Raw genomic sequence first — 25012 nt, forward strand, 5'->3', positions numbered from 1 at the left:
GCGGACTTTAGTCGGCCCTCCAGGGTCTGCCAGGCACCCCACCCACTCCGCTTGAGATTTCTAAGTCCTCCAGGCCTTCCTAGAGGACGGCGCGGACCGCACCCTGGCGCCGGTCCAGCTCCCCGCTGGGCCCCGGGCGTCCTTTCCTAGGCAAACCTCCCTCGCCAGCGGGAGCCCAGTGGGAAAGTCGGGGATACCGAGCTCCGGCTCTCCTGTCACTCCGATCGCTGCTTCGATTCCACGCCGGTCCGATCCCGGGCGCCCTTTGATACTGCCTCCTGCTCCCCCTGCCTGCGGTGCTCCAGGAACCCTGCCTCCTCCTGCTTCTTGGGCCCCTAGGTCCTTATCTCACAATCCGTCAAGGACGCTCTAACCTGCTCTTTCTGGAGATTTAGGCCCTGTCGTCGTTGTCCGAGGGTCCCCAGACTTTTCCCCTAGAGGGAGAGTGTTGTGGTTCGCACCCCTGGTCAATGTTACAGCGAGTAGGCTGCCGTAAGCAGCCTTGCGGGCCAGCTAAGGCTCCTGGTGCCCCCCCAAGACTCCTCCTTCTCAGCGCTTCTCAGGGGCTCTCCTGGGCACCCAGGGAACCTTGGCGCCCCACGCAGCGCCCCTGGTGTGCCCTCTCCTGTTTGCGGGCCCAGCCCTAGGATGTCAAAGGCTGCAACCCCACCCACGCACCCACACCAGGAAATGTTTTCTCACCTTTAAAGTGGTTTATTAATGATTAGCAAAATGAGTAGGACGATTAAATGGGAGTAATTTGCAGAGTTTACTGCAGTGCCTCGCACGTGGTGAATGTGATGTCTCCCTCCAGCACCAGGCGGCGCCCCGCACCCACTTCCAGTTTTCTCTCCACGGACAGGAACTCTTGGTCAAAGTCTCCCTTTGCTTACAAAATCCTATGTGCCACCTGCAAGAACTCTTAATCCTCAGAGCACGTTCCAGGGAAGATTTGGGGGCTTCGAGGAAAACTGGAACATACCCTCTGGTTTTCATTCTCAATCTGATTCTAAGAGGGGCCCGCCCCTTCATTGTCTGTGGAGCTAGTTTACAGCCGTGGCTGATAGTAATGTACTGTAGACAATTCTTGTCTATAGACATGTCACCAAAAAAAAAAAAATCTTTTGGAACAAACGTCTCCCCTAAATCATTTGTAAATACACTGGTTTTGTAACCATTTGAAAATTCATTTTATACACAGCCCTTTTTATTTCTTTGAACCTCTTATAATATCTGCTTGGTCCCCTCACTTATGAGTTGAATACAATACTTGACACATTTCGTTTCATGTCTGTAGTCATGATTTTACCTGTTTTAAATACACTCGTTAGCAGAACCTATGAGGCCATTACCAGTAATATTCCCCCTTTTACAGAAGAGAAACCAAGATGGTGATTCAGTCTAAGAGGAGGTCCTACTGGGCTGACCTTAAGGGAGACTCTCCTCATGTGCTTTTCACAGGCCCAAGCCTTCCCTTCAGCAAAGCTACCTCTAAAGCACCCCCAACAATCCCCGAGGGCTGCTCGGGGGTGCAGCCACTGAAGCAAAGCCACTGAAGGAAGGCCAGTGGCTGCACAGGTGCTCTGTGTCCCACCCAACCCCACAGACTTCCACGTAACCCACACTGCAGCCTAACCTTCCCCAAGGCAGCCCCGCCTCCTGGCCCCCTGTGAGGATCCTCAGAAGACGCCTGCTCTTTTTCTGCTCTCCTTCAACTCTAATCCACCCAGCTTTAGCCCTCAAAAGACTGCGCAGACCAGGGCTCCATTAGAGTGTCAACTGGATACACCAAAGTTGCAGGTTCAGTCCCAGGTCAGACACATACAAGAAGCAACCAACAAATACATGGATGGGTGGAAAAACAAAGTCAGTATCTCTCTCTCTGCCTCTCCCTGCCCACTTCTCCCTCCCTCACCTTCTCCCTCTGCCTCTTCCTCCCTGCCCCTCTTCCTCTCTTTCTTTCAAATCAATAAATTAAAATGTTTAAAATATATATTTTAAATTTTTTAAAGACTGCGCAGATCAGGGCCTCCAGATGAGGGTTCCCTAGATCACTGCAGAGATCAGCCACAGCCTGTCCCAGAGGCACCTTCCTCTTCGCAGGAAGCATCCTCTCCTCCCGCTTGGGCACTGTGGTACCCACTCCATTTCCTGCTCAGCATCTCCTCTGCCCAGCCCAGCACAGCATCACATCCTCCTGGACATCACACCATATGCTGTCTTTTAAAGTTCCATTCCCATTCTCTCCCCACTCCACTCCTAGTTTGAAACCAGGTTCGTTTGGCTTCTGATCCCATGTTCTTTTCTATTCTATGAGATGTGAAAGCTGGATATTGGTGGAGTTCAAACAGTGGAGCCTCAAAGATGCTCAATAATAATGACAATGATAACAGTAATAGAAGGACAAAGCTGAACCCGGTCACGGGGAAGGTCAAAGGACAAGGTCAAACAATCCCGACCACAGGACTTCCCACAGCTTCCAGCAGTTCTGTGCCTCTCGCACGCCAGTGGACAAGAGTGTGCATTTCCCCCCTCGATATTAATTTTTAATGTAGGTTTTTAATATAAAGAATGTATTGATAGTTATTCATAGTTGAAAATGTTTTATGAAATTAATTTCTCTCTTCTCTCCATCCCTTAGTCTTCAGCTACAAATCGTAGGAAGTTGGAATAGAGACAAATTCAACTCTCCTCTAAATACTTTAATAGAGACTCCAAAAAGCCCCTTCAATAAAGAGGTAAGAGAAACAAGTAGGTTTGACTGTGTTGGATCTGAGCCCACTGACCAGCTGAATTGCCTTTGCCGGCCACACAACGGCGCTAAGTGAATATTGGTTCTGAGCTAATCGAAGGGGGTGCTGTCTCCTTCCTCCAGGGACTGCTGAGGTTCAAAGTTCAGGGCTTTGCAAACGTTGGAGGTCTTACATCTACGTGCTATATTGATTTGGGCACCGAGGGCTGAGCTACATTATCTTTCTATGAAACAGAAGAATCACAACGCTTGGAATTTGGAAGAGACTCTGCAAAGCAGGCGTGTGAATTCACTTGCACATCTGAGGTGGAGTAAGAGCCCCACCTCAGAATCTCCTTGAATGCTTATCCAAACTCTGAGGACCGTGTCAGGAAGTCACTCTGGACCACCACCACGGCCTTGGAGAGGAATCACAGGAGTCCTTCACCCGACAGCCACCTCACATGGCGCCAGACGTGAACTCTGATTCTCACTGAACTGTGTCTGGTAAATCAATGAAGCCACTAGTAAATGTAGGACAAAGATTTATCAGTGCATGTACAAAAGACCCAAGGAGACAAGTCTATAAAGTCAATAAAGCCATCTCCTTCACCCCTGGCCTCCTAGCCCTTCTTATGGACAGTAATTATGTTATTATCTTCAGCTGTGTGTTCCAGGTATTGCCGGAATCTTGTCTCAAGTGGAGTGAACAGATATCTGAGTTGCAGGTCTTTTCTCAGATGATGAAGGAGACAGCAGGCAAGGGGTGGGAGCAGAGACTGGTGTCCTGGTAGATCCAAGTGATGGGACTTCCTGGGAAACAGTGTGCAAAGTCCCTTCTCTTCCCCCTGCACCTTCACCTCCAACTCCTCCCTAGAAGGTAGTTCCACATACGCTAGTTCAAGAGGAAATTACCCCTTATTTTCCAGCCTCGAGGTGCCTGAGGATAATACTCGTCAGACAGGGCCACCTTTGCACTAGGAGCAGCAACACAGGCTAGGCTGCAGGAAGGGGTCTGCAGAGGGAAGGAAATTACATACAGGCATGCGCATGCACACATATGGACCCACACACATGCACACACACCTCACTCTCTCACCAAAGTCCCAAAAGTCTTCTGAGTGAGAGACGACTTCCTCTTGGACCATCATGACACTTAGCCTTCAAATACGTATGAGAGATAAAATATACTCAGCAGGCAAGAGTGAGGCAGGGAGGACAAGAACATGGAACTACCTGGGGGACTACTAATTTAGTCTCGTCTCTGCTTCCTTCTGATTTGCACCCCGACCTCTCAGAGAAGCAGTTCCTGATCCAAAAATGGAGGGGTTTGACTAGGATTGGCCCGTTTTTCTGTCAAGAGCCAGATATTAATATTTTAGACTTTGCAGGCCATACATTCCCGCTGCAACTGCTAGTTTCTGACTTGGTAGCACAAAGAGCAGCCACAGACGATATGTAACACAATGAGGGAGGCTGTGTCTCCAGGCCAGAGTTTGCTAGGCCCTGCATGAGACATCTCTTAGCTCAGGTTAGCATTTACAGCTCGGGTTTCAAGTGAACTGAGCCCAACAGACTTGTGGGTCTCCAGTTCTGAGAGCTTCCCCCTGCCTCTCCACTTCCGCCTCCGGCAACCTGTCTGGTCTCAGACTCCTGCCAAGAGTGGGATGTTGCCCTTCTCCTGGTGGACTCTCCTACCCCAGTGGAGGCAGGAGAGCTGTCAATCACTGGTGTCATCACACATACTTCCTGATCCCATCAGCAAATAGAATTAGTGCCAGCACACTCTGTTCACCCCAGAGCCAGCTTCACTGTGCATGCTGCTCCGCCTTGCTCTGACCATTCAGGGTGTCTGGCACCACTGGCTGCTGTGCCTTGGCCCCTCCCTCCACATGGGAAGAGAAGTCCTGCCCAATACTCCACAGCATTAGCTCCGGTTACCAAGCCAGCCACGACTCGGTAGTGTGGTGCTTCTATCTCCCACCCTGTGTCTGCCCCCAAAGAGCGCCAGAAATCTGTCAGCCAAATCTTCAAATGTGTCAGTTATCCGGATTGAGATTCAGGTAAAAGAATAAAGATAGAGATTTTGATTCCGGAACAAGAGAGAAAGAAGAGGTCGTTAAACCAGGCAAAAGCCCACTTATCAGAATCATTGCACAAGGTCAGAACTGGGCCAAGAGTCAAGCTAACACACTCCGGAGAAGCTGCCCAGTGCGGAGAAACCGGTGAAGCAAAGTGGCAGGAAATGTAAGCAGGCGTTAAAACCAGAAGGGAAATTCCTAGGGCCTCACAGATCCTTAGCTGGGTTTATTGTGCCCTCTTGTGCTTACTTATGAGAAATGCAGATTTCTGTCAAAAAATGAGCAATGTTTTCAGAGATCTTCTGCATTCCTTTCATAAAAAATCATTTAAACTGCATAATTTATCCCCTAGAGAAATTGTGAAAAAATAACACCACCTCTAAATCCAATATTGTTCTCAAATCTATGTATCACCCAATTTTTCTTCACAATGTCCATCTGAAGGAGGCCCTGCAGGTGTTGAGTCCGCGGGAAACAGTGGAGGCCAAGGGCTTCCCCTGCGGTCAGAAAGCCAACCTGTGACCCCGCGATGAGTAGACATACTGGTTATTTCCCATTTGTTATTTCTCAGGATTTTTCTGGCGGAGCACCAGCCCTCACAGCTCCCATCCCTCTTGGGCACAGGCCATCACCAGAACCGGCAGAGGTCGCTCATCTCACGGGGTGTGGGTGGGATATAAAGTAGGAAGTCGACACCAGAAAAAACGCTAAGCTAAAATCGCTGCCAGGTAGACTCCTGCCTCCTGGCCCACCTGCCTTTCTCACCTGTGCAGGGTAGCTGGGCTGCAGGTGGTCAGGGCAGGAGGGGCCAGCCTCTGTGCTCTGTGCAGCTGAAGAACAGGGTGGGGAGTCAGGACCAGAGATGCCACCGCTGAAAGCTGAGCCGTGCACACCAACCCACGGGACCACGTCCCCGCCCCTCTCCCGAGGCTGCCTGTGGTACAGCCGCTCTCCGCTTCTCTGCCAAAATGACACGTGCATGTCTATACTTGAGCATCTCTTCTCACACAGGGTATGCTGGCTGGATATGTCCTCTTCAAAGCCAGGTTCAAGTGTTATCTGTTCCCTCCGACTTCCCCTGATCATCACTTACTCTCGTGCAACCTCCGCTCCACCACACACACATACGCCTCTCCTCTGTGAGTTCATAACTGCCTGCGTACCTGTTTACAAGACATGCGTTCTTCTGTAGTTATTTGTCTCTCTGGTAGTCGGTGAGCACCTTGAGGGCAGAGACCACTCACTCATTTTATTTGGTGTTGACAGAAATCCACTGGCATCCATTGTAGAAGAAAGCATGTGCTTTGGACCAGACAGACCTAGATGCAGGTCTTGAGCCAGCCACCCGCGGTGGTCACTGAAACTTCCTATGGTCAATGTTTATGTCTGTAAAATGGGACGAGAGCACCTTCAGGGAGCTTGTTAGAAAAATTAAGTGCAACGAAATCCACAAAGCCTTTCTACAGAGAAAGCAGTAGTTTCAATACCATCCAGTTTAATCTCTGTTGTAACCATAAGAAAATGAACCTAGAGAGAGGGTGTCCTGTGCGAGGTTACAGAGACTTCTAGCACCTGATTCCAAGGCCAGACCTGTGAAACCAACTCAAGTCCTGTTCTTCTTGTGCTATTCTTTTCTCAAAAGCAAATAAAATTGGTGCCGACCCACTCTGCATATGGTTACCTCCTGAGTCTGTTCGTGCTTTTGTAACCAAATACCACAGACTGAGTAGTTTGTTCGTAATAACAAAGATTATTTCCTCACAGTTATGGGAACCAGAATTTCAAGGTCAAGGTGCCAACACGTTACTTTCTGGTGAAGGAGACCTCTTCCTGGTCCATAGGTGGTGTTTTCTCGCTCTGTCCTCACAGGGTGGAAAGGGTTAGGGGTCTCTCTTGAGACACTGATACCACCCACGCGTTTCGCCCTCATGCAATGGGCGCCTTCTAAAGTCCCCACCTACAGGTACCATCGAGTTGGGCATCTGAATTTCAACATGTGAATTTGAGGGTGAGGAACATGGACATTCAGACCATAGCACACTCTGTACTATAGCTCAGCTTATCATCATTTCTTCTTCAAAGAAAGTCAAGTTCGAATAAAAACAAACAGGCTGTTCCCCATTTTCTGCCCTCTCTTCACCAGGGCCCAGGCCCGTGGCAGACTCTGGAACAAATCTGCACAACTGCGAGTGACCCTGAGCCTCCTCAGCTGCCCTCAGCTCCAGCATCCACGTCATCATCCAGTTCCGGACCAATCCTAAATCCGCGTGCTCCCTTAATCCTGCTTTCTCTTCACTCCCACTGGCACTGAGTTTACGCCCATCCATTTGTCATCTGCACCTGTCTGGTCCTCTGAGGGTGACATTGTGGCAGCACAGACACCTACGGGTGGACCTAAGGACATACCAGAACCAGGCAGGTACTGTCCTAAGTGGCCAAGTGTTAGAAGCTACTTTTGAAGGCCAGCTCTGTGGGATAGCAATGTGGCTGAAAGAGAAGAGCAAAGTCATGTGGGTAAGAGGCTAAGCTAATGCAAAATTGGGAAGGAAAGTGAGTGGAAGGCAATGGGAGACAGAGGCATCTGTTGTTGTTGTTGTTGTTGTTGTCGTTAGTGGTGGTAGTGGCGGTGTGACTGTGTTACCGACCCTCCAGGGTCAGGGACCCAAACCAACATCCTCTGCTCAGTGACATTCGTGCCAATAGAATGAAACTGAGTTCAGTGAAACAGAGCTGCAGCATAATCCTTTGATGAAGGAGTGGAGAAGGGTGAGCTCAGGCTGTAATTGTGCCTTCTCCCCAACAGGGAAGGAGCCTTCTGTATTTATGGGCAGTGGTGTTGAGAAGCTATGTTCTTTCGGGCACACATGGTTACTCTTCTGTTGCACTCGGCCCTTTTGCACTTGAAGCCCTGACACCATCTCGGTCTCTGTGCTCAGCACCTCCGTCTTCCCAGTCGGGAGTCCTTTTTGGTCACTGTCAGCAAGCTCAGCTCCTGACCCAGTTTAGGTACTGAGAAATCTTTGGGCCCTTGTTTATTATTGTATTTACTGATTTCCAGAGAGAGAGAGAGAAACGTCGATTTGTTGCCCCACTTACCCATGCACTCATGGTTTGACTCTTGTATGGGACCTGGGATGGGACCCGCAACTGGCACACTGGGATGGTGATCCAACCAACTGAGCTACCTGGCCAGTGCATGTCAGGGTCTTTTGAATGATAACTCTGTGACAGCTGCAGTGCACCCACGGGCTGGTCTAATGGTAGCACAGAAATATCTCTATCCTAAACATTGGAGCCAACCCCAAGCATGACCCTGCCCCTGGAAAAGCTGTCCCCACTGCTCAAAAACAGGAAAAAAAAAACTCACTTTCCCCAGGTCATTAGAAAAGACATTATCCCGGATTTAAATCATTAGACTTCTCCTCTTTCAGGGCTCTGAGGCTACACCTTGCTGGCAATGAAGCCAGGCCATCTCTTTCCAATTAGTCTTCGGTGTTTCTGGCTTATGAGCCAGAAATTTTCCCAAAGAGGGCTGGCTGTCAGCCATCTCTCTGGATTCTGAGCACACCCCGTACAAGCAACCAGGTTGTTTCCTAAGCCCAGGCTTGACCCTGGAACAGGGATTCCATCCATGTTCAGGTTCAGGGCACGGGTCCTCACAGGACTGAGACAAAACCACTGCAACCTGCCGTTCCCAGCACTCTCCACTGTTCTGGTCTGCAAAGCGATGGCAGGAAAGGGGGAGCCTGAGGCATCTTCCACAGCGGGGCACCGCCTCCCTGCTGCAGACGCTCACGTACAGCTCTCAGAAGTGGAAGTGACAGAGCTGCAGCACGGCACCCAGCAACCCAGACCGTGAGGTCCCCTCCCTGCCGTGGCACCTGCTTTGCTCTTGTCAGTCTCTGTGGGCCTGGCATCCTCTGCCCCTGGAATGACCAAGTCTGCGACCTACTAAAAAGTGAGGTCCAGGCCATCTTCCATTCAGCTTCTTGTGCCTTCTTTTGCATTTTCCAGTGATGTGTAATGAGTACTTATGGCTCATGCAATCAAGGAGCAAGCAATCAGTCATCACAAAAAACAAAATTGTTTTTAAAGACTGGAAACATGTCCCTGGAAACAATTTCTGATTTTCTCAGAACACACACCCAGAATATTTTGCAGGGCACAGCCCTCTGGAGTGGCAGCCCCTAGCATCCACTGAGAAGGGTGGAGGGAATCGCCAGACAGCAAAGGACTAGAACTGGAGGTCAGTTCTCACTCCATCATTTTGTCCAGTTGGAGTTGTGACTAGAACAGCAGAAATACTGATCATTCAGTCCTGCTGTGTGAAGTCTGACCTTTGGAGAACACCAAAGAAATTAAGGCATTTTTTGCCATGGTAACAACAAGAAGCAAGTATTGAAGTTTACAATGAACCAGGCAGTCTACCAAAATACCATGCTAGTGAAGACAATGTTCAGTCTGTGTGGTAGGTATAATTCCCCTTAGCAACTAAAAAGATAGAACCAGTATGCAAACATCAGCCTCACAGATTGCAAAGTTCATGCTTTTAAACAATGACATATTGCCTCTCATTTATATAACAAAGGGTAACCAGTTTGAAACTCCAATACATGCATGCAGGCACACACAGATTTTCCTGTTCACTAGATCACTAGATGAATCTATGACAGATGATAGATACACAAATACATAGACAAGTATGTAGGGAACTGCTTCACAAGGCGTGGAAATGTAGCTCGGCACCCATGTGGAAAACCAGTGGGGGGCAAGTCGGCACACAGGACCATGACCATGAAGAAGTTCTCCCGTGGGAAATCAGGCCTGCCTCACACCTAGGCTGCTTTGTGACTTGTTCTTGCTAAAACTCTCTCACCCTGAGTTCAGACAGCAAATGCTTGCTGCATATCTTTAAAGCAACTTCCTGAAGTCTGTGCTAATTCTCCCAAGGACTGAAATGTAAGCAGACCTGTTACTCTTATCATTCCTTTGCATTTGCAACATTTTTCCTTGGTAGTCTGAAAGAAGTAATCAGTAACATCCCTTCCATTGCTATCTGTACAAAGTAATTACCTAAAGCAAACCTAAGTATGCTGAATGAAAACCTTCTTTGATGTATGCTATCAGAAAGCCAATAAAAGCCTTTCCAGGCAAGGGTCGGCATGCTCTCCTCTTGAGAGAGTAGCCATGCCGTCCCTTTTCCTCCACAGGACTCGGTAGTTTGTGTGAATGTTTCGTCTCGTGCATAACACTATGGACACTGTGGGCCCGTGTCTGCGTCACAAGTATATATTGCGTTGGCCAAAAAGTTCATTTAGTTTTTTCCTTAAGATGGTTCTAGTAGTGCATAATTTTTGTTAAGTTCATTCAAAATAATTTTGTTAGATTGTATTGTGACAGCTGTCACGGCAGTGTTGGTTTAAAAAAACTTATCAAAAGTGGTGGATTTTTAAAAAATATTGTATTTATTTATTTTTAGAGAAAGGGAGGGAGGAAGAAAGAGAGGGGAAGAAACATCAATGTGTTGTTGCCTCTCTCACACCCCCAACCAGGGACCTTGCCTACAATCCGGGCATGTGCCCTGACTAGGAATTGTACCAACAACCCTTTGGTTCATAGATTGGCACTCAATCCCCTGAGCCACACCAGCCAGAGCAAAGTTAGTGAATTTTTGTGTAGCCATTTCAATACTGAAGATGGAAGAAATATATGACATTCTCTGACTATTATGCTTTATTATTGTAAGAAAAGAAAAAATGCAACTGAAATGCAAAGAAAAAAGATTTGTGCAGTGTGTAGAGAAGGTGCTGTGACTGATCAAATGTGTCAAAAGTGGTTCGCAAAGTTTCACGCTGGAGATTTCTCACTGGATTATTCCCCACAGTCAGGTAGGCCTATTGAAGTTGATAGCGATCAAATTGAGGCATTAATTCAAAACAATCAATCTTATACCACATGGAAGATAGTCAACATACTCAAAATATCCAAGTCAATAAAGTTATTAGTGAAAATTGAAAATGTGTCTTTTATTTTACAGAAAATAAATGGACTTTTTGGCCAAAACAATATAATCTATGCTTTAGTCCTCACCGAATCCTCACCAACTACTAAAATCACCATTCTAGTTGGGATTTAACTTCAGAAATTCAGAATAAGATGTAAATTGCAGAGGCACCCCCCCTTTAGAAGAGTTTGTTTCCTATTTGGAGTCTGATGAAGCCTCACTGGCCAGGCTGCAGAGGCAACGGCCGAGTGTCCGGCGGAGCGGGGCTTCTTTTCTGGACGTCATCATTCTAAGGGACAGGGGCAAGCAAAGGTTCGGGATCCTAAAATAAATCACCAAGTCGAAACCACCAAACTCCTCCCGGTTGACACGATACCTCCACCCTGAGCCTTGAACTCCTTCCTTTATCATCAAAGGGTTTCTGTGATGTCAAAGGAGCCTCTTCCTAAAGTCCAGTATCACAGGAAAAGATAGCGATGAAGAACTCCTTAGTTTTCATTTTGAAATCTCATTATTGAAATGAATGGGATTCCCATAAATCCATTATGACTGAAGCAATTTCTTTCCAGTCCTCGAATGTAGAAAAATCTATTGTCTATTTGATTGCAAGTAACTACCTCTGCAAGAATTACCAAGCCATGAGTCAAATGAGCTTTGCCTCTTTCTCTCCCACTCTTGCTTTGTCTTCATTAAAGGAAAGACACCATGAAAATGTATAATTTTCCCACTTTGCTCCTCATGCTTAATTGATTTCCAGCACGAAAAAAGAGTGTTAGCCAGAAAAGAGAAACCTTAAGCTTCATGAGTATCCCCTTAATAACCATTTAATTTTAATTGTGTTCACAAACACTAATTATCAACATCTTTAATTGTGCGATTCAATTTCTTAGTCTTTGACATAATGTTCTACTACCACTTCAGCCGCCAAGGAACTGTCAAGAGTTCAGCTTTTTTTACTTTCTACTCAAGGAAGCAAAATTGGTCATCAGTTCAGGCCTAGTAAATCAGAATCTGTCAGTGAGAAATGTGCTTCGAGATGCCGTGGCCATTGCCAGGGTTATGAGATACAACCTCTTGCAGGAACAGCTCTGTATTAATTAATAAATCAAGGGAGCTAATTAATTCAATTATCATGTGCAGGGAACTTGGGGTAGTTTCTGAGGGTCAGAGATGAGTTGAGATACAGTTCCTGCCTTCAGAGACAATTTACACTAGAGACACGCTTTTCAGCTTACTAAGGCAGCCCCTGCCAAGAGCTATGATACTGGCTTAAGCGAGCAGCAGTAGAGAGCAGAGACTTCTCCAGACTGAAAAGAGACAGAGGAGAGGGAGATGGGCATCCTAGGCAGAGGAAACAGCATGACCAGCATCTCAGAGGGGACAACCATTTGAAGTATTTGGGGGGTGGGCAGAGCCCTGTGGGGCTGTTGGAAGGGTTATGCCAGACAGAGTCTCTGCAGAGCCAATGTGGGATCAGAGTACAGAGGACCAGTGAGGTTTTTGTAAGGGGCCTGGACTTCCTCACTTAGCCAAGGAGTCATTGATGTGCCCTGAAGATGAGAATTGACGTTACCTGCAATTTGATGAGATCATGCTCCCATCACAGGTGCTCCAGTCTGACCTGTGGCTCATTTGTGTAGGTGATGCTTGTCTCTGAAGCCTCAATACCCTCGCTCCCTGCTTTTTGTGCTGTTTCTCCTCAGACCTGGCACCCCTGCTCTATAGGAAGCCAGCTGGAGCCCCTTTCAGAACAGACAGGCTCTCAGCAGTCCCTGGCTCATCACCTCCAAAACAGTAACAGAAAAGCTCCTCACTTCTCTCTTTACACGATGTTTTTATTTCCTTCTTCTGGAAGCAGCCATCCCAATATGCAAACAGCATGGGCAGCAGCTGCCTGTGTGTGAGTCACACAGCCTTAGTCCGCCCTCCAACCCGAGGAGCGTCAGAGGCAAAGCCACAACTGCGGATGTCCTGGAGTTGGGACTGACAGTCATCACCACCATGGCGGGAGGGGCAGAGGCAATGAACTGAGCACAGATGGAAGCCCAAGCGAGCAGAGACAAGGGACCTCAGGAAAGGAAAGGGGTGGGCGAGGAGCCTGTGGAGCACAGTAATGAATTCACCAAATACCGTTCTGCTCTGCGAAGTGTTCCATGACATTCCGTGAACTACCGCTCAGATGTGGGAAATAAGATAGCTTTTCTTTGTCTATGAATCTTTTCTTCTTGCTCGCAACTGCTCATTCCCAATGGTGGCAGAAAAGGGAAAAAGAAAAACAAAAAAGGAAAGCTTAAACTTCCCAATCAAGGCTACTTCATTAATTTGTGGTTTAGAATTTATCTTCTAGGTAAATAAGCAATCAAGTTGAAACTGTAAAAAATGCATTTACTTTAGATAGTATTTATTTCTATTATCAAAGATGTATTTTTGTGAGACTTCCTCATATTTTAGAATAGAAATGTTTCAAGTTATGTTAATCACAGATAACTGGTTAGTAAGTGATATCTGTGTACTAAACAGAGATAGGAAGAGATGGAAAAAGCAAAAGATACCTACTAGGCATGAGGTGCCTGGGTACTAAATGATTGCTGTACAGTTAACATGCACAACACTTATGAGATAATAATTCACAGAGGCACTAAATACATGTGAACACTTAATGTACACGAGGCCTTAATCCAGCTGCCCATTGGAGACTCTCATTATGGCTCTATGTGCTCTCTGCCCAATAAGCACAACAAACTAGCCAACCGTTCATCTGGCTCATTGGCAAGCTGAGCTGTTGACCAGATGTCCTTTCTCGAAGTCTTTTTGATAGAGCGAGTGTACGTCACTGGCCAAGGGTAACTTCCATCCGTGGGCCATTTGCTTGAACTTCAGCTCTGATCCTGTAGCCACATCATTATTGGGGAGGCTGAAGTGTGGGAACAAGACACATAGACACCTTGAATCCCAGGATTCAGGTAGTGTGGGCCTTCTGTCCCACCTGCAGCCTCTCCAAAGTATCTCTCCTAACTTACCCCATCTTTTGCTTTTGTTTTTTTCTCATTGTATGTTCCCACTGATTTAATGAAGAGTATGATTTGAGCATTTCTATTTCTGGGATAGCCTGGTAGTAAATGGGAGGCCATCTCAACATCAAGCTAATGTCCCACTCAGTACTAGTCAAAATTGAAATAAACTGTGTTTTTCCTCCTGACTCAAGAAGTCACTTTTATTCTCCTTTCCATGCAGAGGGTACAGGCAAGGCTTGAGCAGTGCCATGGCTACAGAGGGAAGGTTACTGGTCTACCTGCCACCTGTGGAACTGCCCTGCTCACCTTGTCTGCATGTGGAGTGACCTCTCCTTTGGATTAAAGACATGTGGCTGCCTTTTTTGCTTTCTTAGTGTTAACTTGGCTCCCACTGCTGGTGACTATGTTTTGCACTTGCCATTTTCCTCTAGTCATCAGGCTGTCACATGCTGGGACATCCTCATCCCAAACCCAGTCCAGTCCACCTGGGTCTCTCATACATCCTGTTCCTTCCACAGACACACAGAGGAGCCCCCGTGAGGCCCGTGTTTGCCACCATAGGCTGAGGGCATCTGGAGGCTCAGGTGAGGTTCATCCATCCAGAAGCCTCCTTTTTCACAGGACATGGGACTGTTCCTGTACCCCATGGACCATGGCCAGAGAGAGTACCACATGGGATCAGCTCATATTACTTTCCATCTTCCTTTTTCCATCTGAGATTTTTATCACCTTAGCCCTAAAAACAGCCCAGACCAAGGCCTAGGGGATTGGGTACTTCATTCCTTTCCAGTGCTCAGACATCATAGTAATTTAGTCTTTGCTTGAAAATTTAGTTCCTTTTTAACTTTGAGGAACCGGTTCTGATGTTTACTCTGTATCCCTCTATGCTATTTCTTAGGGTACAACTCATCACTAAGATCCCCAAGCTTTGCCCTTAAAATTGAAATTATTTTTTTCCCTTTCAGGGAACCTTAGACGGCAGGATCATGGATTATCAGGGACCTTGAGCTTCAAAGTGGGGCAGGGATCTTTCTCAGTTGAGGCTGGATCTGTCTGCCACCATTGCCCAGGGGATGCTACTGAGTCAGACACCTAAACAGAACCTAAGCATGATCAGGAATACAAATGCATTGCTTTAAAATCCCACTAATATGATCTCTTTCTCAAAGATATGCCTTCTGTTGGCATTTCAAACACAAATGCATTTAGCTCAATTAATTTAACTAATATTCCCAAGATCCTACTGTGTTCCAGAAAATGGGTGAACCAGTTGGTCAGGTCTACTACCCTAATGGAGCTTACATGCTAGGAGGAGATACTGACCACAAGTAAGTAAAAATGTGAATAATAAAGTATTGTGAAAGATGAGCAAAATTGTTCAACAAATAACCTCAGAGGTTCACTCCTGGTAATAATGGAGGAGGTGGAAAATTGCTTCCAGTCTCCTCTGGTAATTTCCCTGAGGCCAGAGGCCCCTTGGCATTTAGAGTTTCCAAGATTCTACCTAAAGAATTCTCACCTCAGCTCAGACTGGTTGGTGCCCAAAGCCAAAGAGTTTACCCCACACTGTAAAGTCGCCCTCATGTCCAGCCAATATAAAGGAAAAATAAGAGGAAGGGGGCTTCCACCAGGGATGAAAGAACAAAGGACTCATGAACCTGCAGACACCCCTGCTTTTAAATGCCACACAACAGCACTGAGATGAAGAGATAGGGTATGTGATAGAGAGTAACCAGGGGCTGAGACAATGTGCCATGAGAGGAAAAGTCGAAGTGGGCTCACTGAGCAAGCCACATTCTGGGGAGACATGCAAGACTGGAAGGAGCAAGTCATGCAGGGAGCAGGTGGTGGGCACACCAGGCCCAGCAAATAGCAAGTGGCAGAGCCCAGAGGTGGAAGCAAACTTGGCCTAAGTTGATCCAGAGCTGGTAGATGATTAGAAGCAAGGAAATAAGAGGTGAGGTTAGAGCCCCAGTTTAGGAGCAAACTAATTCAGGCATAAGCCATAGAAATGAAGTAGACAGAGTTTATCTGATTAAATTCTTTCAGAAGCCCCTCAGCTTCTGCATAAAGAACAGAGGGAACATGAGCAAAAGCAAAAGACTTGACTGTCAGTTAAAGTCCGGGTTCAAGGTGATGGTCTGAAAAGGATCATAGCATTGGGGATGGAGAGCAGTCAGCTGACTCTAGATCCATTGGGCAGGTGGAGTTGACAGTGGTGGACACCAGGAGCCTCAAGGAGCTCTGTCAGGTTCTGGCTTGGGCAACTAGGTATGTGACAATGTCACTTAGGGAACTGAGGGAGGCTGGGGAAGAGACAAGTTTGGAAGTACTAAGGTCATGGTTAAGATGTCTTGGAAGGCCATGTTTAAAATGACCTCTAGGCATCTACTTACTGAGGACACACCATGTGAGGAAGCCCTTTTCAGCCCTTTTCAACTCCTACAGGCTCCTGAGCATAAGTAGGAGCCCACTCTATCTGAGCATCCATGACCCCTTCTTACCACAACCTTCTCCACCGCCCTGAGGGCAAGTCAGTGGGCAGTTTGCATACGTGGCGTCTCCTCCATGACTTCTCCTGAACTTAGTCACCCCTCCCAGATTGCCTGAGAAGTGTTGTCTTTGTCTGCCTAAGTGGTTCATCATCCAGCTGCCCACTTGGCAGTCAGAGAGACACTGTGTCTCCAGTCCTTTACCTGAAAGCACAGGCAATGGCAGCAATCTAAACTGAAAGCTCTTTCTCACCATCTGGAAGCAGATTTTTGGATGTCCAGGGGGCTTGAGACTGAGGGGATGTCTGGTCAGCTGCCCTGCCTTGCCTGGGTGAGCTGCCAGTAGAGGATTAAGTTCACATTTCAAATCTTGGGCTATTTTCCTTATCTCTTCCAAGATCTGGGAGAGGCAGCAATTATGTGGTGATAAAGAAGTATTGCCATACACCCTGTATTTATTAGGTTCCTCCTGCCAGGAATCCCCTCAGAAGATTCTCCCCTCCTTTTATATGGCTCCCTTTTATATTTATGATCTCAATGACCCAATGGGGCCTCTTACTGTGTCAGAAAATGTATTACTAGCTACTCCTTGATGATTTTCTAGGTGAATGATTTTATTTATTGAAACATATTACTCAGTGTCAGCAGATTCAAGACCTACAGCCCATGCTAATGACACGACACTAAACTGAATAGGTCCAGTCCCGCTCTCCTGGAGCTCGTATTCCAGCAGGGGTCAGGCAGTAGGGAAACGGGTTAGCAAAGGCCATCCAGAAGATAACGAGTGCTGCTAAGGAGACAAGGCAGCAAAATATGGTAGACAAAGGGTGGGAGGGGGCAAATTATATTGGCAGGTTACAGGAGGGATGCTGAGCAGGTGAAATTTGGATTGAGAAGGAAATAGCCATCACAACTCTGGGCAAAGTGCGTTCCAAGTCATGGAACAGCCAGGGAAAAAACTCCTCAGATAAGTGAGGTTGACTTTGGGATGAGGGTCTGTGCGACTGCAGCCTGCTGAGTGGTGGGAATGCAGTCTGAGGTCTGGTCACAGAGGCAAGAAAGCATCACGTCTTGACTCTGCATGTGTTCAGGGCACCCTGAAGCAGAAATCACATCTCATGTGTTTGCCGCTTTTCTGTGGATGAGATATGAGACAGATTCAGGTGGACTACCAAGTCCTGTGGAGGAAAATGGATGGCACGGCCACTCTCTCAAGAGGAGAGCACCCCCACCCTTGCCTTGACAAGCTTTTATTGCTTTTCTAGGCACACTACAGGATGGTCCTCATTTACTATGCAGAGGTTCACTTTAGGTGGTTACCTTTTACAGAAAACAAAGGAGAGAATGTCACTAATCACAACACAGAAGAAGGATATTTGCAAATGCAAAGGGAAAAGTGATTGAACTGGTTACACTCATCCTTGGAAGATTTAGCATGGATTTTAGGAAGTTACTTTAAAGACAGGCAGTAAATGTTTTCTGCCTCAATTCAGGGTGAGGGAGTTTTAGCAAAAGCAAGTTTCAAAGCAGTCTAGGTACAATGCAAGCCTGATTCCCCACAGAAGAACCTATCTGTGGGCATGGGTCCTGTGCATCTCCTAGTGGGAGCTGGGCCCACACCACACAGAATGGTCTCCTATACTTTCCCACAGGATTTAGCAGGGATTAGGCCAAAAGGAAGCATGAAAGAAGCATGAAAGACATAGTTGGGATGAAATTGAACAAGATTTGAAAGGAATCGGAAAGGATTGAGTTAGAGCTATATAGCAAATTACATGGTGGCTCCTCTTTGCTTTATATGTTCTATTTCAACATCACTGGATATTGTATTGCCCCTGCACACACCTGTTGTGCTCTTGATGTCCCCACTTAGGTGATCTTTCCTCCCCACACTGCTCTTGATGGCTACCTCCTCCTCACCCATTAAGGTTCTCTCAAAGTCACCTCCTACAGACGGTGTCTGTAGTACCTCTCCTTGAGTTGTGACAACCAAACATGTCTCCAGACATTGCCAAAAATCTGTAGAGGAGCATGGAGGATCACACCAAGTTGAGAATCACTGCTCTCATCCTGCCCCTGTTCCCACCCCCAATATACCTTTCTCTCCCCGTCAGGGGAGAGGGAAGGCAGAAGCAAAATGTTGGGAAACTCAGCAGCCTACATGGAGTCTTATTGCACTATTACAAAGCAGCTATTACCCAATCACTCCAACAATACTGTTAAACTTCAGGTTGTTGAGTTCAAGACTACACTAAAGAGGGTAATTACTTTTTAATTACTATTAACCACTATCTACTATTGTTTGCATGTTGGTGGGTTGGTTGCTTCAATGGCCATGAAAATAATTGGATTTTGCTGCCTGGCCCTGATAATATTTTGAATTTACAACTTCTCACCAACCCGTGTTCTGGGCAAATACTTTTAAGCTACACCTGCCGAAGTGGGCCCCTCCCATGAAAGAGCAGCTGTAAATGTGCACCTAGAGGATGCAGAAGTTGAGAGGTTAGAATCAAGGCCCCAGGTGCAGACAAGGGCTCCAGAGCTCTGCCCAAGGAGATTGGGTCAGGGAAGGCAGGGTCTTTAATCCAAGCTTGGCAGGTATCTTCAGGAGTCAGGCTATGTTAATGTGCTAAGCTGTTCACTCTCTTCTCCATGTTCCCTGGAGAATAAATATGTGTTCAGCCAAAGGTCCCTGGTTCTTCAGGGGAATGCCCCCTCTAGGCCTCTGTACAAAGCAACATAGACCTGTGAACACTGGAAAAATAGCAAGCTTTTCCCTATGTCTCCCAGTCGGTCTTTTTTGCTTTTTTATTCCAACACTGGGCTTTCTTCTCCTCCAACATTTTAAGGGTATTTGCTCTTTCCCTCACCTTCTGTCCCTCAAAACCCAATTGCAAGAAGAGCTCTGAGATGCTTATACCCTAACAAATTAAGAGCTGCTAATGGTTTAATACACTGTCGCTCTCAAATGAACACACAAATTATTCTCCCATAGTGAAATGTATCAACTGGAGAGGGCAGAAATTTCTTTTTTCATTTTTTAAAATATCTGCATAGCAGCAGCAACATTTCATCCCTTTGAAAAGCCCTGCTATCTTAAAAAAACAGACGCACAATGAATAATTGTACAGAGCTACGCTGCTTCATACTGTAGCCGCTAGTCACATGTGCCCGCTGAGTCTAACTGAGGTGTGCTGTAAGCGTGAAATACAAACGGGATGTTTACAGATTACTGTAAAAAGCTGTAAACTCAATAATTTTATGTTGATTATCAGTAAATGATACTTTGGATATTTTCAGTTAGATAAAATACATTATAAAATTAATCTCACCTATTTTTTACTTTTTTATCTAGTTACTAGAAAATTTAAAGACATATCTACTTGTGGTTTCCACTTTATTTCTATTGGACAGTGGTGATAAAGAGATGTGTACCTCACTAAAGCACATTTGTAGTCACATTTCATCTGTAAGGGATTGATGAATACTCTATTTTAAACAAATGAATTTGGGATTAGCAATGTGCTCTTGATCACACAGCTGGCAGCAAAGATAGATCCTGAGCCTGCTAATGACAAATCCTAGCCTCTGCAGACATCATTGTCCTTGGATAAAGCACTGGACTTAGGTCTCACACGGGCAAACTTCGACACAAAGCACTTTTCCTGAAACTTTGTATTCCTCTTAAAGCTATTTTTTATGTTTTAAGTTGGAACAGCAAGAACAGATGGAGGAATAAGAAAATCTCATTGCTCTGGGGGCTCAGAGGGGTTCTTCAGGCCTGGGAAATAGGATAGATTTTGTGGGACAACGAGATAGAAGGCATCGGTAAAGAAAGCTCTGTTGTAGCAACACCTTCATTGCCCCATTAAAAAAAGACCACTTTTCAGGGAAAATAAGTAACTGTGAGCTGATGAGATGGCTATCTGACTTCAAACCCTCTTCACCCCGTCCCAAGCTTGGCAGAAATTAATTACTCACACCTTGCATTTTGCTCTTACCAACTCTGAACGAAGACCTGCTTTCCTTTCCCTCCCCGAACAACTGCCGCATCCCTCCTGAATGAACAGTGAGGAGATAGGGTCACTCTGTTGCCATCCCATTCTCAGGTCTTCCTCACATATCCTGCATCTTTGCCAGCACCCATGGTGTCCAGTCACATTATAAAGGGTGAGACCAGAGTGCGGGGCTACAGAAAGGGTGGGACTGTGATCTGAATACTTGGTCAAGGAGAGTGTGTTCACCATCACTGAAGGTTCTTAGTCTTTAGATTGGGTTGGTTTGGATAAAATTTAAGGTGATTCCGACCACAAAAGGCAATAATTCTATGGCAAAGGAATTCCACACAGGAAAGAAAGTTTTTAGACCCTTCTTCCAGTTGGTGGTCCCATCCATTTCTCCCACTCTCTCTGCCTTCAGCCATTGCTGTTGAGGCAACCACCTCCTGACGTGGCTCTTCCTGGCTCTGGAAGGTAATTGAGTCTCAAAGGCTGAAGGTAAATGCAGCAGCTCAGGCAGATAAACAGTCAGTCCTGATAATAGAACTCAACAGAGATAGCTGGGTGGGAAACATTAGGTGTTGAATGTAATTTCAAAAGTCAATCAATATTCCAAGTAATGGCAGCCTGAAGGTGAACACACACAGGTAGCAGGTGAGCGACCAACTGTTTCCTACTTCTCTTGTTAAAAGTGCAACAGTCTCCCTTCAAGTTATCATTGTAGTTTCACATTTTTGCTATAAGCTAACATAATTTTTTTTTCTTTTTCAATAACTGAAGGTTTTATTTGCAGCATGACAGGAACAATAGATCATACAACCTTTATGATTGTTTACCTTATTTTGTTTGCCACAGACAGTTGAGTCTAGAGAATTTTCGGGGACCAAAGAGTTATCTGGATGTCTGATGTGCCCTCACTTTGAAGTCCTCTGTATCCAGTCCTTCACTCAATACTGTGGAAGATTCAAAAGACACGCTTCCTGCCCTTGAAGTGTTTTGATGTAGTTAGGGAAACATGAACAGCACAGTATTCGTATGGGAAAAGAGGGGAATGAGCACTGCTCCTGCCTGGACTGCTGCCTTCCATGCCGTCTCACAGACTCGGGCTCAGGCTTCTCATTCCTCTCACTTAGTTCTGTCCTTCACCGCTACACAGGTGCATTTGGGGATCATCTCAATAATAAAACTCTAAACCTGACCTTGTTCCTAATCTCAGCCTCACATTTTCCCTTGGGATTCATATCAACAACCTAAAACAACACATCCAAAATCAGCATCATCTTCACTTTCCACACTCAAAGTTGTTCTTCAGGTGAGTATAGTACTGATATGTAGACTCTACCTGGACTGTATACATCTCACCAGCTCTGTGCACTTGGACAGCTATGTATCATCGCTGAGACTCAGTTTCTTTTCTTGCAAATCTGTGTTATTAACAACCTTCTGGACCTATCTCCTCTTTCATCCATATACCAAGAAACATAATAAAATGCTTAAAATAATAAAATAATGAAGCCAGGTGCCAGTGTCAGGGATCCCTAATATTATAGCGATAGGAGTTTGGGTACACATTCTCTTTTGTTCCTATAGCACTTTTAATATGCACACTGCTAACTGGTCTACCATCTTAGCAGCTTGGTCACGTTTAACTCCCATTCATATCACTCCTGTACTAAGGTAAGCCCATAAATCTTATCCTGGATTCTTGGTTTTAGCTTTAGCCCCATCAGACTGAGCCTGAGCTGTGCCCAGATCTTGGGTTCAGATATGTCCCCGAGACTGTCTGGAAGTGCTTCAGCCAATCAGAATCTTATTTATTTGCAGGACACTGAGGAGTCTTTTGGGAGAGAACTTACAAAGAGAGGAACGAGCAAACACGTCTAACTCTGTCACGAAGCTGAAGCCACAGACAGAGAGAACTGACTCTGAAAACAGTGTCTTTAGCATCACACCAAGCCTGCCCTGGCCCCATTGCTCAGCTCCATGTCTACCCTTCAAGAGAGAGACAGGTGGTTTTCTCACCAAAACCAGAAAATGCCAGTTCAGTAAAAACGCACTGGAACAGTGGGGCTCAGGTAGAAGGGATCCCAAAACTAAAGGGGCTTTGGCACTGTCATGGAAATCCTCTCACAGGATATAACACAAACTGAGGGTCCACCTTTCCACCTTCCGCCCTGTTTGTGCTTCAAGAGTGACATCGCCATAAAGATCTTTTTAAGTCGCTGGTCTTACAACATCTCATTGAACAGTTAGGGGTGGGGCCTCAGTGAGGCAGCATAGGTACCTTACACCTGCCGTCAAAGGAGTGTGGGAAGGAAGAGTGGGTGTAGGAAGGTAGGAGACAGAACATGATTCAGAAGCAGTTGGGTAGCAGCAAATATTTGCTCATCCTAGAAAGAAGCCTGAATAGTAAATGTTATCATTGCCATTTTATAAAGGAAAAGGATTAAAACTAAGGTTGAGATGACAGGAACAGTGTTCAGACGCACAGTTGGAGAGGGAACTGGAATGTAAACTCTGGGATAATTACACCTAAAGGGCTGTGCCAGCCTATTAGCCCCGTGCTGTGCAGGGAAAGTCAATGTTTCTCCTTGATTCTCAAGAATCTCGAGATAGCATCTCCATTTTATCACTGATGAAACGGATGCCGAGAGGTTACGTTACTTGACTTACATCACATAATCAGGACCTGTCAAAGCTCATATTTAAAGCCATTTCTGACCTGAAAACTCGGTCCTTTACTCATCTTCAAAATGTTCCTGTAAGTAGAACCTGGCGTGGATCAGGCTGCTCCCAGAGAAAAACAGCACCACATCCGGGGCCCTCACTTGCTGTTGGGGTAAGTTCAGTGACTGTGCTGTTAAATCACAGCCCCGTGATGCTTTGCCTGTGTGTGCCTGATTTTATGAGGTGAAAGAAAGGACCTTGACACTTTCTTTAAAGCATACACAAAGTACATAACCAGAGAGACAAGACTACTTAAATTACCACAAACCATCCCCCTCTGAGATGATTAAACTGCATTTTAGAGTATCACTGAGACTCTGCTTATGAAGGGGAGAGGGGTGAATAATGACCACAGTCACTGAGTTGAGGATCTTTGCCTTTGCCTTGAGCTTAAGCCAAGAATACCAAGGTAAGCATATTCTGCTAAGTACTGTAATTCAAACACCTGTCACTTTCCTGTTGCGTTCTCCATTCGGGAGCAATGCCCCTGACCACCCTTCAATCTCCATTAGTAGTGCTGAACTGTGAGCCATATCCTCTACAAAGGGGAAGGTTTTATTGATTCATGCTTACTCCCTGCAAGTTGAATACCTGCATTTATGAGCAGCTGATGGGATACAAGGTCGATTCTTAAACCAAATATGCTAAACCATAGGAGGCTGGAGAGAAAGCATCCAAAGATTCAAGGTCCTACTTTGGTCTTTCCCTTTAATGAAATAAAGCAAGTAGAGCTGGCCACCTCCTTCACTTAGAATAAAAATATAAATGTTCACCACAACAGCTCCACCATATTTTTTATAGAAAAAAAACTTTTAAAGGAATTAGAAGCCAATTCCAGTTCTCTTGCTGTCTGTGAGCTATTTGGACATCAGTTTGATACAGGGGATTTGATTTTATACACATAAAATCCTACATAATATATATATACATATTTTATATGTATAAAATCCTAGTCCAAATGACCTCATGAAATTAGGTCAAAGCTTGAGATGAGAAGCACTATGGAAAGAATAATGTCCCTGTCATCTGTGTGATTGTCCACGGTTACAGGTAAGTTTTCTCAAAACAGTTTTACATTATTGGTTTCACTAGATTTTCAAAGTATGCCTCTGAATGAGGAAGGGCTGTGAGCACATCATTTCTCAGGAGTGGATAGTTGACACCAGAGAGGTTAAGTCCAAGTTTATTGCTATCCAGCAAGCCAAGGGTGTTCAGGGTGTAGAACACCAGTCTTGCACTGCGGAATTCTTCTCTGCTATCTAGACTGAAACTCCACTGGGTTAGAAGTCAGGAAACCCAGGTTTCAGCCTCAGCTCCAACAATTACAGCCCCATGTAATGTGACTTGGGAAACACCCCTTTACTTACCCTTAAGAGTCTCAGTTGGCTCGGACTCAGGCCAGATCCAACGTTAAGGACTGAGATACAGCAACAAGGAAGAAAACTGTAGTCTCTTTTTTTACTGAGCCTATAGTCTAGAGTGTAAAATAGGTAATGAGTAAGTAATTTCAATGACGTGCAGAGAGTCGTATACAATGGAAACACAGAGCAGAAGAACCTTTTTCTAGACAGTATTTCAGGAAAGGTATTCCAAAGAAGTAATGTTTAACTTGAAACCTAAATGTTAACTAGGAATAAACTATGGAATATATAAAGGAAGGAGAAGAGGAGTGTTTCATTAGAAAGGAGGAACCCGTGTCAAGTGTTGGAAGCTGACGAAAACGTGGCATGCTCACAGTACACACAGTACAAAGTCACACTACGTGACTGGTTCTATCCATGTTGAACATTCTATCCAAACGAAGGTGGCCAGTATTTCAGGAGGTCGGTGTCACCCGCTATCTTAAGAAATCTGTTCACTCTTCAGGCTTCAGCCCAGAAACTGCTAAACTTGGAATAGGTTCTTCAGGTTGCTTTAGAGATAAATGACTCCTGCTCATACGGTCCGCCTACTCAGCTTGCCTGA

The 25012-nt window shown here is 45.8% G+C and overlaps 1 pseudogene; it reads right to left on the minus strand.

The window, feature by feature from the left end:
• The window catches only part of LOC119000345 (ribosomal biogenesis protein LAS1L-like), a 176707-nt pseudogene extending 169568 nt beyond the window's left edge, over window positions 1-7139 (minus strand).
• Window positions 7140-25012: the final 17873 nt, after the last annotated feature.

The sequence above is a fragment of the Sturnira hondurensis genome, unplaced genomic scaffold (genome assembly GCF_014824575.4).
Source record: "Sturnira hondurensis isolate 20B ecotype Veracruz unplaced genomic scaffold, ASM1482457v3 Scaffold0015596, whole genome shotgun sequence".
NCBI lineage: Eukaryota > Metazoa > Chordata > Mammalia > Chiroptera > Phyllostomidae > Sturnira > Sturnira hondurensis.